The sequence below is a fragment of the Macaca thibetana genome, chromosome 6 (genome assembly GCF_024542745.1).
Source record: "Macaca thibetana thibetana isolate TM-01 chromosome 6, ASM2454274v1, whole genome shotgun sequence".
Lineage (NCBI taxonomy): Eukaryota > Metazoa > Chordata > Mammalia > Primates > Cercopithecidae > Macaca > Macaca thibetana.
Window position 1 is genome coordinate 130,357,864 of NC_065583.1, and position 26,139 is coordinate 130,384,002.

A 26,139-nucleotide genomic window follows, 5' to 3' on the forward strand; every position below is an offset into this window, starting at 1 on the left:
CTTTCTAATTAGTTTCTTTAACCTATTTATACTTAATGTACTTAAATAGATATTAGATACATAGCTAGGTATGTACACAGAAATAGAGATAGATATGAATAGATAGATAATAGACAGATAGATCAACCATATTTGTAAGGTTACATATAATTCTATTTTTCTTCTCTCTTAGCATATTAAGTATATTACTTTATAAAGATAATTTCAGGAATTTCAGTATTTTAAACTATTCTGTATTCTGTAATCCTGTATTCTGAATACAGAATATTTAACAGTAGAATGTTAAATAACTTATAATTACTTATAGTACGTATAATTATATGTACTATATAATATATAATATAATAACTATAATTATAAAAAATATAATAACTATAATATATATATTAACTATAATTACTTATAGTACATATAACACAGTATTATATCTATGGAGCAGAGTATGTTCATTTTCTATTCCCATCCTTTGTGACATTGCTCTCATCCAATAAATGCTCTCATTTATTATGCTATAATCATCCAAAGTATCATTAATAATATTAGTTTAAACATTTATCTTTTAGTTGGTTAACAATAACTTTAAATATTTTTTTAAAACTTATTCCTCCTCTGATGTTCTTTCTTTATGTAGATACTAGATTTTTACTAATATCAAATCTTTTCTGGCTGAGGAAAATTCTTTAACAATTCTTGTAGCACAGGTCTTCTGCCGATGAATTCCCCCAATTTCGGTTTTCTGAGAAAGTTTTTATTTCTACTTCACTTTTGAATACTAGTTACAGAATTCTAGGTTGACTTTTTAAAACTGTTTAATATATTAAATATTGTAGTTTTCTTTTTTCTAGCTTGCAAATTTTCTGCCACGAAGCCGGAGATTTCAAATTCCTCTAGTGTCTTTTTGTTTCCACTGTTAACTTCTTTAAGTTTTCCTTTCAAGAGTTTGTGTCTTGGGGCTCTTTCATCTATAATCCACTATTATTATACTAGAGCATTGTTAGTGTCTTGCTAATGTGTGATGAATGGTGAAAGAACATGCCCATTAAATCTGTCTTTCAATGGGCTTATGCTTCCTGTCTGTAACCTTCACAAGTGTTTCTTCTTGTAATTTTCTCTTCATTCCCACCTCAGATAAGGCAAAAAGGATATATATCTCCTACACACAGATATCTGCATAGTAAATTTTAGTATAGTACATTGGAACTTATGATTGCAACTTTTGAAAGTAGAGTGTTACTATCTATAGTTGCAGTCAGATGTTAGTTGGGGGAGGAGTCACCTCAAAGGTTTCTTTAATGCTATGTCTGACTACGAATGTGGGAATAAGCTGGGTACTCAGTAGAGATCATTGGTTAAACTAAATAAACGTGACCTCTACCTATAACCAGGAATTTCTTGCAGTGTGATGACCTGGTTTGAAGGTCAAGGATATCACATTTTCTTACTTGGTCTTAGAAGTCATGGAGCATCACTTCGACCACATTATGTTTCTAATCATTGGGTGACTAATTCAATCCTATATTTAGTAGGAGGGAAATTAGATTCTAACTCTTAAAAGAAGTATCAAATAATTTGTATATTTATTTTAAATACTCCATACATACTTTACAGTCCATTTTGTGTATATACTAGCTCAGAACATCTAAATTAATCCAATAATGTCCTCTAGAATCTTCTATTTGCAATCTATTGCGCGATGCTGTCAATGTTCCCCAAATTCTCTGTTCCCTCATGCTCTGTTGCAACATAAAACGGATCACTCATTATTCATACACTTAATATGAATAGTTCACATTTGTTTACAGATTTCCGCTCTATTTGTTAATGATCTTTTTTGTTTGTGCTTAAATCTAAGGACAAATAAAGATTTCCAGTACTTCTATATTCCCTAAGAATTGCTGATTTAATGTAATTTTATTTCAATACTTCACTTCATTCTCTCTTGGCTGCTTAACTTTCTTCTCTCCTTCAAATTTCAGTTCTGTATTCAACAGAATATTCCTCAAAAGAAAATTGTAAATCAGGGTCACACTACTTGGCACTTAATAGGACACACACACACACACACAGACGCACACAACTGTTTTGTTTCATATGGTCTTCTTGCTTGACATTGTAATACATATAGACATTATAGTTTTGTGATTATTTTAATATTTATCTATAGTATATCATATCTACCATAGTGTTGAATATATATAATGAGATATTCTCAAGAAAAATTACCTGTCTTATATAAGTAACAAAAATAAAATGGCACAAATATTCTGTAGGATGGTAATACTTGTTTTTATTTTATAACATTTTAATGACTTCAATGAGAAATAATTTTCGTAATATATAATTTACCTAATTAAAATGTTCAATTCAATGGTTGTTAGTATATTCATAGAAGTGAGCAGTCATCATCCACAATAAATTTTAGAACACTTTAACAACCTCCAAAGGAAACTCCTTACTCATTAGTTGTTATTCAACAATTACCCAAACTTCCTAGTCTTGAGCAAACATGAATCTTCCTGTTTCTATAGATTCGCCTATTCTGCGTTTTTTTATTTTGACGGGGAGTCTCTCTGTGTTGCTTAACTTGGAGTGTAGTGGCACGATCTCGGCTCACTTCAGCCTCTACCTCTCGGGTTCAAGCGATTCTCCCACCTCAGCCTTCCAAGTAGCTGAGATTACAGGTGTGTGCTACCAGGCGTGGCTAATTTTTATATTTTTAGTAGAAACATGGTTTCACCACGTTGACCAGGCTGGTATCAAACTCCTGGCCTCAGCCTCCCAAAGTGCTGGGATTACAGGCATGAGCCACCACGCCTGGCCTGAATATTTTATATAAGCAAAATTACACAATGTTTGTGTTCTTTGGAGGTCTGACTTCCTTCATTAAGCTTATTCTCTTCAATATTCATCTCTGTTGTAGCATGTGTCAATGTTTCATTCATTTTCATGTCTTGATAATGTTAAATTCCTAGTAACTTTTATAAACAATTTAAAGTCTATTTTTGACTGAAATTATTATAGTAACTCAGTCTTCCTTATTGTTGAATGATAAAGTTTGCTCCATCCTTTTACTTTTAACCTAATTGTATTTTTTTATTTAAAGAGTTTCCGGTAGAAAGCAGAGTTGTATCTTGTTTTTATTACCAAGTGTATCAATCTGTCTTTTATAATTATCAAATGACCTTAGCCATTTTCTTTGCTTTCTGTATTTGAATTACTGTCTCGAGTCACTTGATTTCAACCTGAAGAATTTCCTTTACTATTTCTTCTAAAGCCAGTCTAATAGCAGCAAAAGCTCTGTGTTGTTTTGTTTTGTTTTGTTTCAGACAGAGTCTCACTGTGTTGCCCAGGCTGAAGTGCAATGGCATGGTCTCAGCTCAGTGCAACCTCTGCCTCCTGGGTTCAAGCAATTCTCCTGCCTCAACCTCCTGAGTAACTGGGATTATAGGTGCCATCACCACACCTGGCTAATTTTTATATTTTTAGTAGAGATGAGGTTTCACCATATTGACCGGGCTTGTCTTGAACTACCGACCTTGTGATCCGCCTGCCTTGGCCTCCCAAAGTGTTGGGATTACAGGCGTGAGCCACTGCACTTAGCAAAATCTGTTTGTTAAAATTTTTCTATTGATGTCCTTTTTGTCTTTATTTTTGAAAGACAGGTTTCTGCAGATAAGATGCTTGATAGTCTTAACTTTCTGTGCTATGAAACTATTCCCAATGATTTCTAGAGTCCATTGTTTTTCCTGCTAAGAAGTTAGGTGTGATTTTATTAGAGTTTCCTTATACTTGAAAAGTGATCTTTCTGTGTTGTTTTCGGGACATTTTCTTTGTCTTTAGCTTTCTATATTTTTACCATGCTGTGTCTGGGTGAGACAACCCTTCGGCTTTTCCTACTTAGCATTTTTTTTAATCTTCTTCGGTATGTAAATTAATATTTTCATCATAATTTGAGGAATTTTGCCCTATAATTCTTCAAATTTTTTTTCTGCTTTTTATCTCCCTCCTGTCCTTTGTGCTTCTATAATGTATATGTTGGTGTATTTCTCTGGAACTCTCTTCACGTATCTTCATTCGTTTCTCATGTCTTCTTTAGATTGTATAACCTACATTGATCGATTTATGGCTTTTGCTTAATATTTTATTTTATTTTATTTTTTGAGACAGAGTCTTGCTCTGTTCCCAGACTGGAGTGGAGTGGCACTATGTCAGCTCACTGCAACCTCTGCCTCGCGGGTTCAAGCGATTCTCCTGCCTCAGCCTCCCAAGTAGCTGGGACTACAAGTGCATGCCACCACACCTAGCTAATTTTTGTATTTTTAGTAGAGAAAGGGTTTCACCATGTTGGCCAGGATGGTCTCAATCTCTTGACCTCGTTACCTCGTGATCCGTTAGAGCCTCGGCCTCCCAAAGTGCTGGGATTACAGGCATGCGCCACTGTGCTCAGCCAATCTTTTATTTTTTTAATTGAATGATCAAATCTGCCAGTTGAGCGCCTCTAGCTAATTGTTAGCTACTATGTTTTTTAATTCCAGATTTTCTTTTCATTCCTTTTTATAATTTCAATTTTTCTCATTGATATAATCTATTTGATAAGATATTGTCACCATATCTTGCTTTTCCTTTTTAAACATAGTGTCATTTAGTTCTTTGAAAATTTATCATATGCATTTTGCTTTTGTCTGCTGAGTTGAGATTGGGGCCCCATTAAGGAGAGATTTTGCTTTACTTCATAGGTATAGGTTGCTCTTTCATGTTTATTTGCATATCTAATAATTTGTCATTAGAGTTTGAATATTTTAGATAACATATTACAGTAATTACAGATACTGGTACCACTTCCCATCTTGCTCCTCATCTAGGGCTTGTTGTAGTTGCTATTGCCAACTTCATTTATTTAGTGACTTGGGTGGAAAATTTTAGTTAAGTATATTTCCCAAGCAGGGTGCCCACTCTGATGCCATCTTCAGAGATCATAGCCTTGGATTTGCACATGTCACTTTGGGATAATGTTAGGGTTCACAGGTCTGCTTTTGAAAGTATCCTGTGATATTTCTGTAAATCTATCTACCTCTGTTGGTATCACATGCAGGTATAGCTTTCACTAGTTGCCAACTGGCTTCCCTATTGTTTTTCACAATGTTCTCAGATAGAAATTGTTCCACAGTCTGATCAAAATTTAGGTGCCTCTTCATGGGTCTTCTGTCATGCTAGTCCTTGAGGTCTGTTTTGACCCAATGAGGAACTTTTATTAGCAATCTCTTTCCCCAGTTCTCAGTTCTCTCTGGTAAACCTTTAATTTATATGAAGTTTATTTTGTTATCTTATGGAATTATCAATCTACTCTCAATTTTTTTTTTTTTTTTTACCACCATTGTGTTCTAAACTGCAATTGGGCTCATTTTTCCCCAATTCTGTCCCAAATAACACCAGTTCTTTGGGGTTCCCCCTGCGCAAACACTCTTTGCTGCTTTTCCAGATCAAGACATAGATACAGTGACCCATTTCTCTTGGCGTGACACTTCTTATAAGTGGTATACTAGTAAAGGCACTAGCTTGTGGTCTTTAGGGCTCACCTCTCCAAGCCTGTAACCTCAATCCTACTAGGAGCCACAGGGGATCTATTTGTGTCTTCATATACTCAGCCTGCCATGCCCAACATGAAACTTCCACCCTACAGGTGGTCCTAGGTAGAAGAAGAGAGTCCAAGCCTTTTCAGCTGTTCTTGCCTTAATGAGAACTTTTGCCAAATGAAGTGATGGTAAATATAAAAGGCTGATGGTTTGTTTCTTGGGGGAGATCTTTACCTCATGACTCACTGCTAGGAGAACGGGAAGTCCTGTGTTCTTGGATACACCCGCGAAGGTGGAAAATTCTGCATGCTGAGCTCGTGAGCAGGAAGAGTGGGTCATGGCTCAAATGCCATAGATTCACTATTCTTAGCAAGATTTGATCAACTTGCTTGAATAAATGCTCTTTTTATATTTGCTGTATTCCCTTAGGGTAATTTCTAGAGATTTATAAATGGCAAGCTTATAAATTTACCATTTTCACCAGTTATGCTGTTTCACTAGAGAATGTGTCTGCACTGATATATATGCCACCATTCTAAAAGTTATGAAGCTCTCACAGAAATGCGTTGAAATATTTTACTTGTAAGGATATGTGTTGATATTCAAACACAATATAAGACTAGATTTTCCACTTGTCTTTTATTTCTGCATCCATACATGGACAGCTGGTACTCTCAGTTCTGCACCAGATGGAACGAAGGCTATTGTACAGCTCTCTGGATAATGGTACCTATATTCCTGTGTTAACTCAACTTTCCTCTTTAGTACTTTGTGAAAAGATAACTGTGATTTTAAAGAACCTTTCCTTCCCCTCGGATAACGTATATAAATGGCCCCTAATGAATATTAAGAATAAGTATATGATGATAGATTAGTTTCTGAAAAATGAAGAAAAGAATACTATTTCAGTGAGTGAGTTACTTTATCAAAATATTAAAGAATTGACTTTCTGGAACTATCTTCATTCTTTCTAGTATCCTCAGGGTAAATCTACATAAAACGGTGTCTATTTAGTTTACTAAATCCTATGTATAAAATGTAATGACCAGCTCTTTGTATCTCCAGCAGAGCTGAATCATAGGGTGAAATTTTGTGCTGTGTAAACCTAGAAGACATAAATCTAGTCACTTTACTGCACAGATTGGTAAACTGAGGTTCACAAAGACTAACTATTTTGCCCATGGTGACATAAATGGTTACTAACTGAAAATATGAGCTCATGAATCTGGGTTATGTTTTCTTCCCAATACATCACTCTGCTTTACCAAAAAATGTAGAACCACTTCTCTTTCCAAAGAACAAAATAATTCTCTTATTGTTGTCTTTTAGAAAACATATAGATGGCACTTGGTGTAATTTATGGGCTCCAGGGAGTTATCCATCAGTGAGCAAAAAGAACCATATAGCTTCATGTGATTACACATAGAGTGATCAATAGCTACTGGTTACTTTTTTTTTTTTTCACTTTTATTGCCTTGAGTATTACTGAAGAAGTCAAAATCTTATAATTTATTAGAAGTAGAGAAGGGACACTGTATTCTGCAACTCTTGGTAGTTTCTGATGTTATACTATATTACTATGATAGGTGAGTTTGGGGGAAGTTTTAGAGGGAGCAAAATTAAGTGCCTAGATGACACTAATATTCTTTTTAGGGAATCCTGAGGTAAGAACTTGCCTATAGCTATATTTTTCTCATAGGTTTATCTGAAAAGTCAGGGAGGCATAGCAGAGACTGTCCTAAAATAAGTAAGTTATATAATTTATTAAATTATTTATTGAAACTTATAATTCAGTAAATTTCCACCCTCTGCTTCCTTCTTTCTTCATTAAGAGTAAATCCTAATTTCTTATCAAAATTAATATATTAAAATAATTCAATTCCACATCACTGCTGCAAACTTAAGCCATTCTCATATATGTATTTAGACTTTTATCCTTCTAATAGCTTAACTTTCAGCATTTCTTCTACGTTTTTTATGGATCAATTATGTATTCCTAGCCTACAGTGTATTCAGAATAAATTAACTTTACAAATAATTTCTATTACTCTATAATGTATTTATTGAATAACATCCTTTTTGTAATAAGATGAGTACAGTGCATGCAGATATTCCTGGAAGTCAGTAGTGAAGGTGAACCACATAAACATATAGCATGAACACCAAACTCAAAGTGTCCTCCAGCCAAAGTCCCCTTATATGTATATATAAATTATTGTGGCCATTGTAACACCATCTGATACAAGAGAAATGTGATTGTGAGAAAAAGGTGGACAGAAAGAAATAGTAATGTTAGCTAATTGCAGATAAATAGGTCATTTTGCAAAATTTATAAAAAATACATGCTCACGTGAGTACATTATTAATGCCCCCTTGTGGGCCCATGTAAGAGAGCGACCTTGAAGGTTAATCTGTATTAGTTTTCTGGTAAAGATTCTTCTGTTTCTATTAACTCCCAACAGTTTGGGAGAAACATCTCTACTCATGTAACTCTTGAGAAACATCTCTACTCATTTGAACTCTTCTTATGAAGGATGAGATTACATTTACTCCAGGACTATGGCTTCTTCAATTATCTCTAATGTCACCGCATTATTCTCTTTATTTATAGGAATTGATCCTATTTGTAAAATACAAATATAGTGTTGTATCACATTCTTCATTTATTTATAATGTGTCACATTCTTCATTTACTGTATTGAATTCTTCATTTATGTATGTATACTTTCCAATGCCTTCTATTGTTATTTAAATAAATCTGAAGTCCTTATCATTGTTTACAAAGCCTTGTCTTATCACTACAACCAAATCCCCTCCAATATCCCAATCACACTACACTTATTTATGGTTCTTGAGAAACCTAGACATGTTATAATCTCCTGGGTTTTTATCTATTTTTAATCTACCCTTCTTGGAAACATTCTCTAGTTCTTCACAAAGCAATCTGCCACTTTCAGTTGATACCTCTGCCTAAATGTTCTCCTAGACAGTTTCCTGTGAGCACCCCACCACCATTAATCTCTACACAGTTCTTTCAAATAGTATTTGCCACAATTTGAAATTATCTACATTATATGTATAATGGGTATTTATAATATTTATTTTTTTATGTAAGAGCAAGGCATTCTCTCTTATTAACCACTGTTTCCTAAGTATCTACGTGAGTGCCTACAATTCTAGTGATTTTGGATGAATAAATGAGTAAATAGCTACGGATATTTAGAAGATGGAGATAAGTTATTTACTCAAACAAAATGTGCAGGGTAAGTTTAGAAGACATTGCAAAGAGAAGGACACAAAAGACTACAAATTGTAAGTAGTTTACATTGTGAAACAGGCGTGTCACATTTACCATTTTTCCACAATTCAAGCATACTTCGGAGGTACTGTGGGTTTGGTTTCAGACTGTCACAATAAGTAAGTCATACAAATTTTCAGATTTTCTAATGCATATAAAATTGTGTTTACACTATATTGTTGTCTATGAAGCATGTAATAGAATTATATCTTTAAAAAGTACATATCTTAATTTAAAAACAATTAAAAATGCTATTATCTTAACTTTTAGCAAGTTGCAATATTTTTACTGTTGCAGGGCCTTACTTCAATGTTAATTCCTGGTAAATGATCAGTGTGTTTGTTGCTGAAGGCTGTGGTGGCTTTGGCAATTTTTTACCATCAGACAATGAAGTTGCTGCACCGTTGACACTTCGTTTTACAAGAGGTTGCCCTGTGGTACTTAGTGCTGGTTGATAGCATTTTACCCACAGTAGAACTTCTTTTAAAATTGGAATCAATCCTCTCAAACCCTGCTGTTGCTCTATTATAGTGATGATGTGATTACACATAGAGTGATCAATAGCTACTGGTTACTTTTTTTTTCACTTTTATTGTCTTGAGTATTACTGAAGAAGTCAAAATCTTATAATTTATTAGAAGTAGAGAAGGGACACTGTATTCTGCATCTCTTGGTAGTTTCTGATGTTATACTATATTACTATGATAGGTGAGTTTAGGGGAAGTTGTAGAGGGAGCAAAATTAAGTGCCTAGATGACACTAGTATTATTTTTAGGGAATCCTGAGGTAAGAACCTTATATGTGTATGTAACATTATAAATCTTTTGTTTTCATTTCGACAGCATTCACAGCATCTTCACCAGAAGTAGATTCCATCTCAAGAAGCCACTTCCTTTACTCCTCCAGAAGAAGCAACTCTTCATCCATTCAAATATTATGAAAGATGGCTGAAATTCAGTCACATCTTCAGACTTCACTTTTAATTTTAGTTCTCTTGCTATTTCCACCTCATCTGCAGTTACTTCATCCACTGAGGTCTTGAACCCTTCAAAGTCATCCATGAGGATTCAAATCAATTTCTTCCAAATTCCTGTTAATATTGATGTGTTGGCCTACTCCTATGAACCTTGAGTGTTCTTAGTGAATGTAGAACAGTGAACTCTTTCCAAGAGATTTTTAATTTACTTTGCCAATATCTATTGGATAAATTCTTATTTATGGTAGCTAAAGTCTTAAGACATATATTTCTTAATGATAAAATTTGAAAGTCAAAATTACTCCTTAATCCCTGGGCTGCAAAATGGATGTTGTGTGAGCAGGCATAAAAGTAGCATCAATCTAATTGCACATGTCCATCAGAGCTTCTTGAAAAATAGGCACTTGGTCATTGAGCAGTAATATTTTGAAAGCAATATTTTTTGTACAACAGGTCTCAAGTGTGGGCTTAAAATATTCAGTAAACCATGCTGTAAACAGATGGGTTGCCATCTAAGCTTTGTTCCTCCATTTGTGGAGCACAAGAAGAGTAGACTTAGCATCATTCTGAAAGGCTCTATGATTTTCAGAATGTTCAGAATGATAAATGAGTGTTGGCTTTAGTCACCAACCGTAATCACCCCTAATAAGAGAGTCAGCTTGTTGTTTGAAACTCTCATTCTTCTTGAATCTAAAATGTTAACTTTTTTCTGGATGTAACACTCCTGGCAGCCAGATATGTCTTGTTATAAATAGAAGATTTTAGGGTCAGTTCTTATGGTTCTGGAGACAGAAACATTGGATAAAGTCATCAAGATAGTAAATAACAACCCACATGGAAATGCAACTGACATCTTCACCACCAATAGAGCCATAACTTGAAAATATTCCCACTCGCATGGTGGAAGTCAGACAAGTTTGTGGACAAACTTTTAGAAGATTCTTAAAGTCATTCACTATCTCTTCAGTGGAGACAGTAAACAACTATGAGCACTGCAATTTATTTAAAGATTGTCCCTCTAATCTTTCACAGTGCCCCATTTCTGCCTCAGGAATAAAAAGTCAGGGGTGGAAAACGGGTAGAAGGTGGGTATTTAAAATTAGTCTCTGATGCTATTGTAGTTCCAAATGAAATGCTTCTGTCTTTGAGTCCTTTGCTTAATATTTGATGTGGATTTATTCTGCTGTAAGCAGAAGTGAATGCTACTAATACAGTGCCTTTGAAAATATTCTTATTTAGAAGCTTCTAATCTTCCCTCAAGGGAGACACTAATTTCTGTGGCAAACAGGTAACTTCTGAGTTAACTTTCTTTCCTTTAAGATACTTTCTTGAACATAATTGGAAGTAAGAATTCTACAAGGAAATGCCTGCCCACAGTTTCTGTGGAGTTACCTGCTGTTCATCTGTGGTTCTCAGAAGGTTCCTGTGCCAGATGCTTGTAATTTTTTTTTTTTTTTCAGAATATTAGGAAACATCATTTCATGAAAGGATCTGATAGAGTATTGCCAGGTGATGAAAGCTTGATCTTGAAGATTACTTTCATTCCCCGTTTTTTTTTTTTTTTTTTCTCCACCATCAGAGACAACACAGTCTAGAACTAGAGGCCTAGAAATCTGGCCAAATTTCCTAAAAACAAAACTATTTATTTTTGCAAAGAGAAATAGCATTACTTTCTCATTCTGCTCCCAGATCAAATCTCCAATATTCATATTTCCTTCAATACTTGCCAATTTCTGTCTCTGTAAGAGCCTGTTTCACTATTGATGTTGGGCTCTCTGTCATCAATTGTTATGATTTGGCGATATTCCATTCTTTCTGTAAGTGCTGGTCTCAATTGTAATTGAAAGCCCCTTGAGCTTTCAATTCAAATGCTTCCTGATAAATAGGATCTGTTATTTCACTTGATGTAGGGCATTTAAAAAAGAACTGTCCAGTTCTGTTCTCTCACCTAGTATGTTCTTGGCCAGCTTCTTCACTCAATTCATTTTTCTTTTGTTCACCTGACTTTGCTACTGCTTGTCAGTTTACCTGTAACCTGATTGGTTCTCTATCATTGCTGTTGCTGCAGTTTTAACGCTTCAGTCTCTAAGTCTGGACATATAACTTAGAGCAGTCTCCAACCTTACTACCTTCTTCTGAAGTGTTTGGGTTTGTGTTTTCTACTGGGTAAGCTGCATAATCTTTTCCTTAACCAAGAGTTCAATAATCTCCTTTTGATGTAAAAGGATTTGATGCTATTGCAACCTCTGAGAGTGTTTTTGTAGAGCATAAACTTCTTTCAGGTGGTATGCAAGAGCATTCTGGAGATAACTGCTCTCTTTAAACACATTCTTTCCATCATTGTTCAATTGCTCGACAACTTTTATCCTTCACCACACTCCCAACCTTCCCAAGTTCTCAGAGTCTGTATATCATTCTTATGCCTTTATATCCAAATATCTTAGCTCCCAGTTCCAAGTGAGAACAAATGATGTTTGGTTCTCAATTCCTGAGTTACTTTACTTAGAAAAATGGTCTCCAACTCGATCCAGGTTGCTGCGAATGCCATTATTTCATTTCTTTTTTTGGCTGCCTTCCATTCCCCAAGGACCTCTGTGAAATAAGGCCAGGAATGGCTTCCCTGGGTTCTAGCTGGGGACTGGGAGTGACCACAAGGCTCTTCCCACTGCTTGTTCTACTTTTATATTTCACTTGGCTCCCTAAACCCATTTCAGCTCTAGGTAAGGTTAAACCCTTCTCCTTTGATCTGGATTTGCAGGTTCCCCAGTGGGGATGTGTTTTCAGAGGCTAACTTCTTCCCCTCTCACACTTTGAAAATTCACAGTTTTTTGGTTGTCATGTGGCATTTGCAGCAGCAAACTGTTTCTTTCAAAGCATCTGTTAATTCTTTCAGTTTTCCTGGTATGTTCCTGCAGTGGTTCTTAGAGCAAAAGTTCACAATGTGAGTCTCCAGATGTTGCTCTGTCCATCCAAGTGGAAGTTGCACATTAGTGCTGTCTCCCATCTGCCATTTTCTCCAGATCATCCTGTGTCAGCTTTCAGTATGCCTTCTTGAAAGAGTTAAATTATGTCCAGCTTTTGATTTAAAGTGAGAGACATGAAATTTTTTTTTCACTTGAAGATTTAGAAGTCACTGTAGACTTATTAATTGGCCTAATTTCAATATTGTTGTGTCTCAGGGAATAGGAGGTGCCTGATAAGAGGGAGAGAGATGGAACAGTGGCCAGTGAGTAGAGCAGTAAGAACACACACATTTACCTGTTAAGTTTGCCATCTTATATGGGGTGATTTGTGGTGCTTCAAAATCATTACAATAGTAACATCAAAGATCACTGATCACAGATCACCAAGAAGATGTAATAATAAAGAAACGGTTTGAAATATTGCAAGAATTACCAAAATTTGGCACAGAAGCAAAAAGTGAGCATATATTGTTGGAAAAATGGCACTGATACACTGGCTTAAGGCAGGGTTGCCAGAAACTTTCAATTTGAAAATTGGCTTTGAATTTTTTATGTGAAGCATAATAAAGCAAAGCACAGTAAAATAAGGTAAGCCTGTACTAAAACTTTTCTTGTAAGTTCAGAATAAACTAAGTAAATCTATCAGCAAAATATAAAAATTAATTTGTGTTTCTTTGTTGTTAAATTTTAAACCATATGCATAAAATTAAAAAGGACATAATAGAAAGTGAGGTTAAAAACTGTGAAATAAATTCAATGAGTTTGAACTTTAAATACCCATATGTTATTGACTTAATTGTGATCACCCCTAATGTTTTTATGTTGAAGGTCTAATTCCTGGTACCTCAGAATGTGACTGGTTTTGGAGACAGGACCTTTAAAGAGTGTGGCTATTAGGATAAGGCTTTAATCTAGCAGGACTGGTATCCTTTGAAGAAGAGGAAGAGACACCTGGGATTTGAGTGCACAGAAGATAGACCACCTGAGGACCCAGAAAAGATGGTTGCTTGACATCTGCAAGCAAAGGAGGAAGAGAGAAGCCTTTGAAGAGACCAAACCCATCAGCACCTTGAACTTGGATTTCCAGCCTTCAAAAGCATGAGAAAATAAGTGTTGTTGCTTAAGCCAGCCAATCTATAGTATTACAGCAGCTCTAGCAAATTAATACTTCATAAGAAGTTTTAAGATAATGTGAATTAATATCAGAGAATCCTATTACATTTGCTCTATTTGAAATAGATAAAATAACATCATTAGAATTTGGTAAAATTTTATTTTATTTTGATAAAATAAAAAGATTTAATTTAAAAATCTTTTTAAAGAGTTTTATATACTTGAACGTTGTAAAGATAATAATACATGCAGTCAGGAAAGGAAAAAAATCTGAGAAGAATGATTACATGATATTAAAATGTATGTTATTTTAAGAGTTATGAATTCAGCTAAGTGCAATTTGAAATAAGCAAACAGTAAAGTTTGTAAAGATTAAGATTTAAAAACTTTGTTGTTAGTGGTGTTGGTTGCTTGTTTGTTTTTCACGAAGTATGAAGTTTTTATTATTTTCAGTATTTTCTTTATACAAAAAAAAATCAACCAATGATTACATTATGTCTATTATGTCTTATTTAATATTTCCTCTGATCATCAAAAACTGATGATGAAAAAAACACCATTTTTGCCTTCCACAGATTAAAAACTATAAATTTAGAAAAATCTAAAGAAACCACACAATTATTATCCAATAATCTTTTTATTACACCTTGAAATACCATGTTGGAATATCAACTTATTATAATATCAAATTGTCACAATATTAAAATGGTGCTCTTCTTATATTTCTTATTTATAAAAGTCAATCATTTTTCAGGTTAATCTGAAAATTCTCATATATAATAATGTCACTGTATGTGAAGATCTTTTATGGGTTTATTATTCTCCTTTAATTCTACATTCGTTTTAAAAATAATTTTTATATAGTAATTTTATACAAATTTTAAAAACTATCAGTTCATGTAAGCATATATCACAGAAAAAACCGTATTGATTGAATTCTGCTAAATCTGTATATCAACTTGGAGAAAAGTCATTTATATAGTATTTCAATCCATGAATATGAAAATGCATATTTACATCTACATTTATCATTTATTTTGCTTTTGATGTGTGATAAAATTTATAATTTACCTATATACATATATGATCTTTCATAGATTTTGTTAGATTTATTCAGGGACACTTGATATTTTTGAAAAAAATATATAAATGGAATAACCATATATAAGGGTCCTACGCAGAGGATATGAATGACTTAGCTTCAAGGATGCTCTTTCCAATAGCTTTCTGAAAGGTGAACCTGGGAGATTTGCAGAACAATGACTCTGAAAAAAAAATGTTATGTTGTTAAAAATATACAGTGTCTATATGTTACTGCTGGTTTATAGAAATGCCCTTGATTTTTAATAATTTTGCTAAAATACATGTAATATATAATTTAAATCTTAACTATTTTAAGTGTATAGTTCAGTTGTTTTAAGTACATCTATACATTGTGAAACCAATCATCAGAATTATATTTTCATCTTGCAATAATGAAACTCTACACCCATTAAACAACAATTCTACTTCATAACCTACTCCCTTAGCACCTAGCAACCACTAATCTACTTTCTGTCTCTATAAATTTGACTGATTTAGTCATTTCATATAAATTAAATTATTAAATATTTGCATTTTCACAACTGGATTATTTTACTTAACATAATGTCCACCAAGTTTATCTATGTAAACTCTAATCCTAACCCTAGCATATATGCAATTTTCTTCTATTTATTTATTTATTTATTTAGAGATGGAGTCTTGCTCTGTTGCCCAGGCTGGAGTGCAGTGGCACCATCTTGGCTCACTGCAACTTCTCCCTCCCAGGTTCAAGCAATTCTCCTGCCTCAGACTCCTGAGTAGCTGGGACTACAGGCACCTGACACCACCCACCAGGCTAATTTTTGTATTTTTTAGTAGAGATGGGGTTTCGCCATGTTGACCAGGCTGGTTTTGAACTCCTGACCTCAGGTGATCTGCCTGCCTTGGCCTCCCAAAGTGCTGAGATTACAGGCGTGCACCACTGCACTCGGCCAATTTCCTTCTTTTTAAAAGCTGAATAATATTCCATTGTATGTCTATACCACATTTTGTTTATGCTTCTACCTTTTGACTGTTGTGAATAATGCTGCTGTGTCCACGCATGTATACATATGTCTTTGAGATACTGCCATCAATCCTTTTGGTTATATACCCAAAAGTTGAATTACTGAGTTTTGTTAATTTGTACTTGATTTTTCATTTTTAATTTGTATCCAACAAATTGCTGAATTATCCTATAAATTATAATAATTTGATATAACAGATTCTTTTGAATATTCTTGTTATACAATTATATCATTTGAAAGTAAAATATTTTTATCCTACTTTCCAATTAACATAGTTTTATTCCATACATTAATAAGCTGGCTAAGACATCTAGTACAATGTTCAATAAAACTCAGTTTCTAGAATATCTTATTTCTATTCTCAACATCTCAAAGCTTTCAAAGTAGTAACATAGTGTTTTCGTACATATCTTTGATAGCTTAGGAAAGTTAGCTTCCATTCTTAAATTTGCTAACTTTACTGTAAAGGTTATTCATTTTCATTAAAAGTTATTTTTCTACATCTACTATAATTAGTATATGATGTGTTCCTTTAATTTGAAAATATGAAAAATTTTAGTAATTTACTTTTGTATTTTAAGCCAAACTTGCATTTTTATAAAAACTGAAATTGGAAATGATATACCTTTGATTCTGTGTACAGAATCCAGATTGGCCACTAATTGCCTTTAACTTACTTTGTTGAAATTATCAATCTTCTATGCTACGCTTAATAAGAACAAGTAATATAAGTTTTTATTTATTTCCAATGGGTATCTTCTTCTCTCCCCCTCCACTCTGCTCTCTCCTCCTTTTCGTTTGGCTAATATTTCAGTGCAGTACTGAATAGGAGTAATCAGAGAGGTCATCTTTGCCTTGTTTCTGATCTTATAGTGAAAACTTACAGTTATTCATCATTAAGCATTATGTTAGCACCTTTCTAGTCAAGTATATTCCCTTCTAATTATTGTTTAGTCAGATTTTTTTCATGAAGAGCCATTATTATTTGTAATATGCTAAATTCTTTTTCTGCATCAATTGATACAATCTTTTTTCTTCTTTAGATTTTGCATATGCCAAAATAAATCGATTGATTTTCAATTATTTCACCAGACTTGCATCCTCAGAATAAACAATTGGACATAGTTTATTATGTATCTTATATATTTTTGGATTATATTTTCTAATATATTGTAAACTTTTGCTAATATGGTCATAAGTTCAGCAAAGTAGCAGGATATAAAATCAACATACAAAAATCAGTCGCATTTCTGTATGTCAATAACAACATATTCTTAAAATATAACAAATACTCAGGAATCAAAGGAAGTAAGACACTTGTACTCTGAAAACTATAAAATGGTAATTAAAAAATTAAGGAAGATACAATAAACAGAAAGCTATTTTGTGTTCACGGATTGAAAGATTTAATATAGTTAAAATATTCATTCCACCCAAAGCACTTTACATATTCAATGAAATTTTTATTAAAATTCCAATGGCCTTTTCACATAACAGAAAAGAAAATTAAAATTTTATATAGAAGGTCAATAGACCCCAAGTAGGGAAAGCAATCTGGAGAAAAAGACAAACTCATCACACTTCCTGATTTCAAATTATATTACACAGTTATAATTAAAACATTATGATACTTTAATTAAATAGACACATAGACCAATGGAACAGAATAGAGATCCCCAAAATAAATCTAAGCATGTGTGATCAACTAATGTTCCACAAAGCCATCAAAAGACACAATGAGGAAAGTACTGTCTTGTTAATAAATGGTGTTAGAGCAACTGGATATCAACATGCAAAAGAATGAAGCTGGACTCTTTTCTTATACCATATACAAACATTAACTTAAAGTTGATTAAATGCCTGCACTTAAAGATTTAAAACTGTAAAACTCTCAAAGAAAAAACAGAAGATCCTTGCCATTGGCTTTGGTAATAATTTTTTTTTTTATATGTCACCAAAAGTTCAAACAACAAAAGCAAATATAATTAAGTGCAACAACATTAAACTATAAAGGTTCTGCACAACAAAGAAAACAATGAATAGAAGGAAAGACAGTCTATGGATTGGGAGAAACTATTTGAAAATTATTTGTCTGATAAAAATATTTTACTTTCAAATGATATAATTGTATAACAAGAATATTCAAAAGAATGGGAAAATGTCTGTTCAGGTTTTTTGTCCACTTGCAGTCAGGTTTTTTTTTCTTTTATTTACTATTAAATTGTTTGAGTACGTTACATATTTATGCAAAATATTTTGCAAAATACATATGCAGTATTTTGTATAAATATGTAACATACTCAAACAATTTAATAGTAATTAAAAAAAAAAAAGAAAAACCTGACTACAAGTGGACAAAAAAACCTGAACAGACATTTTTCCAAAGAATACATAAAAAGGGTCAACAGGTATATGAAAAGATACTAAATATTGCTAATCATTAGGGAAATATAAATCACAACCACAGTGAGATATCACCCTACACCTGTTAGGATGATTACAATAAAACAGACAAGAGATAAAAAGTACTGTTTAAGAGTGTGGAGAAGGAAAACTCTTGTACACTGTCAGTAGGAAGAGAAATTGGTAGAGCCATTATAGAAAAGAGTATGGGGGTTCCTAAGATTAAAAATAGAACTGTCACATCCAATAATCTGACTACTGGGTAAATACACAAAGATAATAATATCAGCACCTTGTAGAGAAATCTACACATCTGTGTTCATTGCAGCATGATTCATAATAGTCAAGGTATAGGAACAATCTAAGTATCCATCAATGAATAAATGGATTAAAAATTATAGTATACATACATAATGGAATACTATTCAGCCTTAAAAAGAGGATACTGTCATTTATTTAAAATAAAAACCAGGATGAACTTGGAAGACATTATGCTCAGTGAAATAAGCTAGAAACAGAATGAAAATTTCTGTACAATTTCACTTATATGTAGTATCAATACAAAGGTTGAATACATAGAAACCAAAATAGAATATTGGTAGCCAGGGGTGGGGAGGGGCAGTAAATGGGGAGAAATGGGTCAATGGATGCAAACTTTCAGTTATGTCCAATGAATAAATCTAAAGATCTAAAGTATAGCATGATGACTACAGTTAATATACTGTATTATATTGTATTGTGTACTAAAAATTTGCTAAGAGTAGATTTTAGCTGTTCTTATTTATCTCACTCACCTCACAAAAATGCATAAAATAAGTCTGGGCTTGGTGAGGTTGGGAGAGAAAGATCAAGAAAGGATCAAGAAAAGTGGAAGACAGGAAGGAAAGTATTTACATGAATATTGAAATAAATTTTCATCAGATTTTTGAAAAAAGGAATGATGATGCAAATAATCACAGTGATAAATTTAAACTATCCTCAAAAGTAGAAAAGTACAAACTCAGTTCGAAAATCTAATTAATATACAGCAAAACAGTTGTTTGAAAGCAGGATGTTCTTCCTACTTTGCAGATGACAAGAATAACAATTTTAAAAAATGAAAAGAAAAAATAATTGTAAAGGTGAGCAGCTGCATGGAACTGAAAATGGATGATGCTTCATCACACAAATAATTGACTCTAAGTTTTTTTAAATACTTCGCCACTAGGATAGACAAATGCTTCAGAGATTTACTAAAGAAAACAAAAATATTTTGATGTGACCTAGACACGAATCCATACATAAAAAAAGTTTATTTTACTACAGCAAAAAAAAAAAAGAAATGCAATAATATCTAACTATACCACTAAAACTATGAGTTTCAAAAAATCACTAGAAGCTCTGATAATCATCTTTAGGAAAAAACAAAAAAGAAGATATAGGCATAGTAGGAATGAATCTGTATTTAGACCGCTCCTGTAAACAATAACAATAGCAATATAACGCAGCAAATAGGAGCAACAATGGCAAGGCCACTATTAACGAAACCCAAAAAATTGTACAATAGTACAGATTTTCAAAGAGAAATTATGCTCCAATATGTAGAAAGTTTACTAATCATATTAATTTTCTGAAAAATATTTTCAAACTGTACCCTGGCCAAATGAGAGATAAATAAAAATCATCACAAATGGGAACATTTAGATATAAAAGGCAGTAAGCAATGATGGCATGCTTCTAAGTTAGGCTTCAAGAGTCGTTTGCACAGGATTTAGTACTCAGAATGAATCACAGAAAGTTGATACAACATCAGCTGCAGCTGCAGCTCAAACACATTGTCACACCTTGGCTGGTTCACCCTGTTGGCAACTAGTGGCTTCAGAACTCTCAGCTTCTCTAAACCCTGCTGATCTCCTTGTGCAGTGTCTGGGCTTTAATCCCTTCAGCTTCCACCACATTCCTTTGTTTATTTTCCTCAATTCCTCAGGGCATGGTTCATATGTAAGTCTGTGGCAAAGTGTGCCAGTTCTTCTGCAGGTTGCTGGCATCAGTGAAGTTGGAGAATAGAAGTGGTCATTGAAAAACATTGATTCCGGATCATTTAATGAATTCCATTTCACCCTGGAGGGGTCCACTTGGGCTGGATACTCCTTTTTTGAAATATAGGCCTCAAATGATCCTCCTACTTTGGCCTGTCAATGTGCTGGGATTACACGGCTGAGCTTCCATGTCCAAACCAGATATCCCCTTTTCATGTTTGTCTTTGCTCCCTGCCAACCAGACTAGCTGATGTCAAGACCAGAACATCTGGTTACGTGTGGTTACAAGATAACAAATTATATGACTTGCTTAAGCCAGTCTCAGAATTGTGTAAGATCCTATCCCCATAATAAATCCATTTGTATCACTCATAATGATTCTATTCTTTTTCAATACAAATAATTTAATAATGATTTATGTAATAATAAAATATATCCTAATTTCCAGAATAAATCACGAGAAAGCATAGAATGGGAGAGAGTATAGTAGAAAGAGCTAATCTTTGCTGATCTCCTCAATCTGTGTATGGGAAAAGGATGGTATGTAAATAAGGACATTAAAAATAATTTTCTAAACCATCAACCACATAATGTCTCCAAGGAAGTATATTCTACTTTGCAAGAGAAAACATAGAGAAGTTTTTATGGAGTTTGGAATAGATTTTAAATGAACAAAGAGAACCTTTCAGTAAGGTGATGCGCACGAGGGAAAAAGACATTCTCGATGATTAAGAATGTCAGTTTCTTATTTTTTAAGGGAGAAATACGGTCCTCTGGTTTACAATGATGGTGCATCTGGCAGACAGACAGATTCATTGTGATGTGCCCATGCTTTTCACCGGTAACAATGCCCCCACTTCTGATTGACAAAGAAATCTCTGAGCTGCCAGTACATATATGAAGAAATGCATCAACACATCAAGCACAATACTATGAAAATTTTAACATGATTTCCTGTGAAATTTTATAAACAGCCTTCCTCTATAAGAATTGTAATATGCTCAATGGAGTAAGAAGTATAAATTTTACCATTATATCAGCTGTGACTGCTTTTTTAAATTTATTTTTTAATTAACATATACAGCTGTATATATTCATTGTGTACATGATGTTCTTCGGTATATATACATTGTGAAATGCTCAAATCTAGCTAAGTAACAAATGCATTAATTACACATAGTTATCATTTCTGTGATGAGAAATTTGAACATCTACCGTCTGAGCAGTTTTCAAGAATACAATATATCATCATCAACTAGAGTCACCGTGCTGTACAACAGAGCTCTTGGACTTATTCCTTCTATCTAACTCTAACACGAATGCTTTGATCAGTATCTCTACAATTGCCCCTCCCTGTGGAACCACCCCAGCCTCTAGTAACCACCATGCTGCTCTCTAATTCAGTGAGATCAACCTTCTTAAGTTCCACATAGGAGTGAAATCATGCAGTATTTGTGTTTCTGCATCTGGCTTATTTCACTTAGCATACCAGGCTTCAGGAACATCCATATAGTTGCAAACGTGTCTTTTGACTTTAAAGACAGTGAATGCTTCACAGTGCAAACGACATCATTTCCTGACACTGATTCCTCAACCCAAGTACAATTTGCATATCTATTCTGTGATTTGTTTATACTTTTTCAAGGGAATAAACTTCAGGAAATATACTCTGCTGACTGTACTTTGTAAATGAGACAAAATATTTAAATCTTAAATTTTCATGTATTGCTGCCTTTGAGTTAAATGTATGTGTGTAGTTGCAATAAGAAATGTGATGAGAAATATTTTGGCTCCTGACTGATAAGAGAAGCTCATGCTTAAATCCTTCTTATAAACTAAGTTGAATTTTAAGAATAGAAAGAGGACAGACACACTTGACTACAGATTTCTGTGGGCAAAATAACACAGGACAGAGGAGATTGGAAGAAAGTAATTCCAATTAGAGAGCATAAAGCACCAAGCCAGAGGGATGGGATAAAATGAGTTAAGGGTTTATACACTTACAAAAGGAAATAAAGACACACGAATGAGTGAACAGATCTGACTCTTAAAATGATTATTGAGCTGTGTTAAGTCTACAGCTATACTGTTTTGAGATCAAAGAGGAGTTTCAGAAAATTCAACATTAATTTGCACTATTTTTGTCAGATGTGAAATCATATGGGAATCAAAGCTTAGCTAAAAAAGTTCTTTTTTTAAATTTTTTGGTCAATCACAGAAAGTTAGATATTTTTTAAAGTTGCAAGGGGCTTTTTGATTTAATAGCTTCAATTATGGCCACTGAATATATAAAATTTAACTCAGTAATGAAACATAGAAAATATCTGGGGAACTGGACTGCATTTTATACTGTCAAAATATAATTTTTAAAAAGTTAACAGCATGACTCATACAAATATGACAGGAAAATGTGTCCAAAATATATTAATTCACTAATGAGGAAAACAGTAAAAAGATAAAACTAACTTAAAGAGCATTTAGAAAAACTGGGCATTGAAAGTCATTTTGACAAAAATAATAAAGGATTTTAAAATAATGTGTCCAAGTTAACTATAAAACAAGTAGATGTCTTATGGGGCAATAAAATTTTGAACACCATTATATTCTTCTCTATGGGACAGAAATCTTCATGCCAGCATGTATATCACATAGTCTGGAGTCAAATGAAATAATGGTAACACAGACACATTCCCTCAGATAATTAAATAATTGTAATGTGGACTTATTAAACAATAGCTCATATGGCATTGAAATTATATTGCACATATTTTCTTTTGCTCATTTTCAAATTTGAGGTACTTTTTCTCTACAGTTCATTTACAACAGAAGAAACTGGCAGGTCATGTTAATTCTTGTAATAAATATAATAAAATATTTGAGTTTATTATTAAGGAAGTACTTATGATAATACTAATGATGATACTGTATATGTAAAATGAGATTTTAAAATATTAAATACCTAACAATTCTATCTTTATATAAATAAAAGGTACGGCATGCTTGATCTCAATTGATAATTATGGTATGGCTGTTCCATTCCACATACTATTTACTTATAGAAACATGGTTGGTAGTGTTTTAAAAAATAAGTGCCATTGCTGATTATGCAATATATATATATATATGCAACAAAACTACAATTTACCCCCAAACATGTAAAAAAAAAAATTAAAGAAAAAAACAAGAAAGAATAATTATGCATATGAACTTTGTCAATGGCCACAGCTTTAACCACTGGCTGCTTTTCACTATCATTTTAATTCCCACATTTAAATATTCATCTTTAGGTAACAATTTTTTTGGTAACTAGATCCTTAAAATTAACCCATCATTTATATTATCAAGAAAAAGGATAGCAGTGACTAGAAATAAGTCGAAAAGTGACAGGGACAGAAGAATGGGAATGATCCTATGAAAGATAAACTTTTCGGTCTGTAATAATTGGTATGGAAAGAAACCAAATGTGTACTAACCTGCTTTTGGACTTGCAGCTACAGTGGTCAATTGTTTTACAAGCCAATTTTAGACATTTAGCAAAGCTTCACTTAAGCCAATTTTGTCGGTTTACGCTCAATATAAAGTTAATTTTTAAAGGGTTGATTTGGACAGCTAAGCAGATTCAGCCATAGCATCTGACATCTGCTGCTTAGCAAATAATAACATTAGTAAAAGAATAAAAATGTCCACAACAAGGGAGTAGACGGTTTAGTAAATCATTGGAAAACTTTAATCATAACTCTTTTCTCATATTAAAAAAATAAAAGAAAGGAAAAGAAAACAAACAGGAAGATCTCTGCAGGAGAGTGAGACTTCCAAATGAAGTAAATTTGACTATCTGGATAGAAGACAAATTTTTATTTATTGGGGAAAACTACTCCCATTTAAGTAATAGACTTCAGTGTATTTTCTATTCTTTCTAATGAAATATGATTTTTGTCTCTGCAAGTTGATATCCAAGGCTAAGGGTAAATGTCTCCATTCTTTCCTTTCTTTTAAGTTTTATTTCTGTCAGCTTATAGGGAATGCGTATCACAGCAACACCAATGTTTAGGCAAGAGAAAAGTCGTAGTTTCTCTAAGTAATATTACTTTACCAGGAATGAGATAAAACTGTTTTGAGACCATTGAAGAAACACACCAAAAAGCAACGGAACGAATGTGAGTAAAAAGCATCTGCCCATACCCATACTTTCTGTGCAGGGAATCTTAGTAATTTAAATCTGGAACCATAAAGTTGATACATTTTTAGTAACCTTTATAACATGGCCTCCACGCTATAAAATATTGTGCTAAAGGACTTGCATTACTGTTTTCAGTGCTACTTAAATCCTTATGTATGTTACATTTATATAAAATAGTTGAAGATAAGATAGATGCCTCAGTCAGTCCAGGCTGCTATAGTAAAATACAATAGATGGGGTGGCTTAAACAATAAACATTTATTTCTCATAACTCTGGAGGTTAAGTCTAAGATCAAGGTGCCACCAGATCCAAGATCTGATAAGGGCACTCTTTTTCGTTTGTAATGGATTTTTTTTTTTTTTTCCTATATACTTATATGGCGGACAGAGAGAGGGAGAAAACAAACTCTCGTATGTATCTTCTTATAAGGGCACTAACTCCTTTCATGAGAGCTCCACCATAATGACTTAAATAACTCCCAAAGTCCCCATTTCCACTACATTGGAGGTTAGGATTTCATTATGTAAATGTTGAATAGACAACAATATTCAATCCATAACAATATATTAATAAGCATTAAACATCTATGATATATTCAAAATCATCAAAGTGGTGTTATGAGATAACAATGATGTAAAAAAAAAAAAAGAAGAAGAAGAAAAACTAAAAAAAAAACAGTCACGCTTTCCTGGTGTGAGTAAATAGAGTTGAGCTTTCAGGTTCATGGTTTTCAATTAAAATGTTTTTCAAAGGGACCAAACTGTCTACTTCAACAGAAACATGGAAAAAAAAAAATGAATCACCATGGCAAATATTTTCTTATCCTTGAAGAAAAATATCTTTTTTTTTTCCTTTTTTTTTTTGAAATGGAGTTTCACTCTTGTTGCCCAGCCTTGAGTGCAATGGCATGATCTCAGCTCATCGCAACCTCCACCTCCCGCGTTCAAGTGATTCTCGTGCCTCAGCCTCCCGAGTAGCTGGGATTACAGACATGCACCACCATGTCTGGCTAATTTTTGTATTATTAGTGGAGACAGGGTTTCTCCATGTTGGTTAGGCTGGTCTCGAACTTCTGACCTCAGGTTATCTGCCCACCTCCGCTTCCCAAACTGCTGGGATTATAGGTGTGAGTCATGATGCCCAGCTTATTTCTAAGGAATCTTAACAATATGTCACTTTACATGAATAAAATCAAAAGTTAATAGATTTGCTTTTGTAGAACCATGTATAGAATAACAAATACTTTGTTATGAATTATAGCTCATGATTACTCTTAATATGAATAATATTTTAAAATGCATTATAAAAACAATAATTAAAATAATTATCTGAAATTTAAAAACTATCTCTGAATTAAAAATGCAAATAATTTGCGATAGACACAATTTTAAAATAAGCGTGTTTGCCTTTGTAATTATTTTCTTCCACTTTTGTATAAAATGCCCTTATGTGGTCAAATGAAATTATAATTTTCTTTCAAATAAAACTCATGAGCAGTCATTTAATCTGTTTTCTAGATAATTG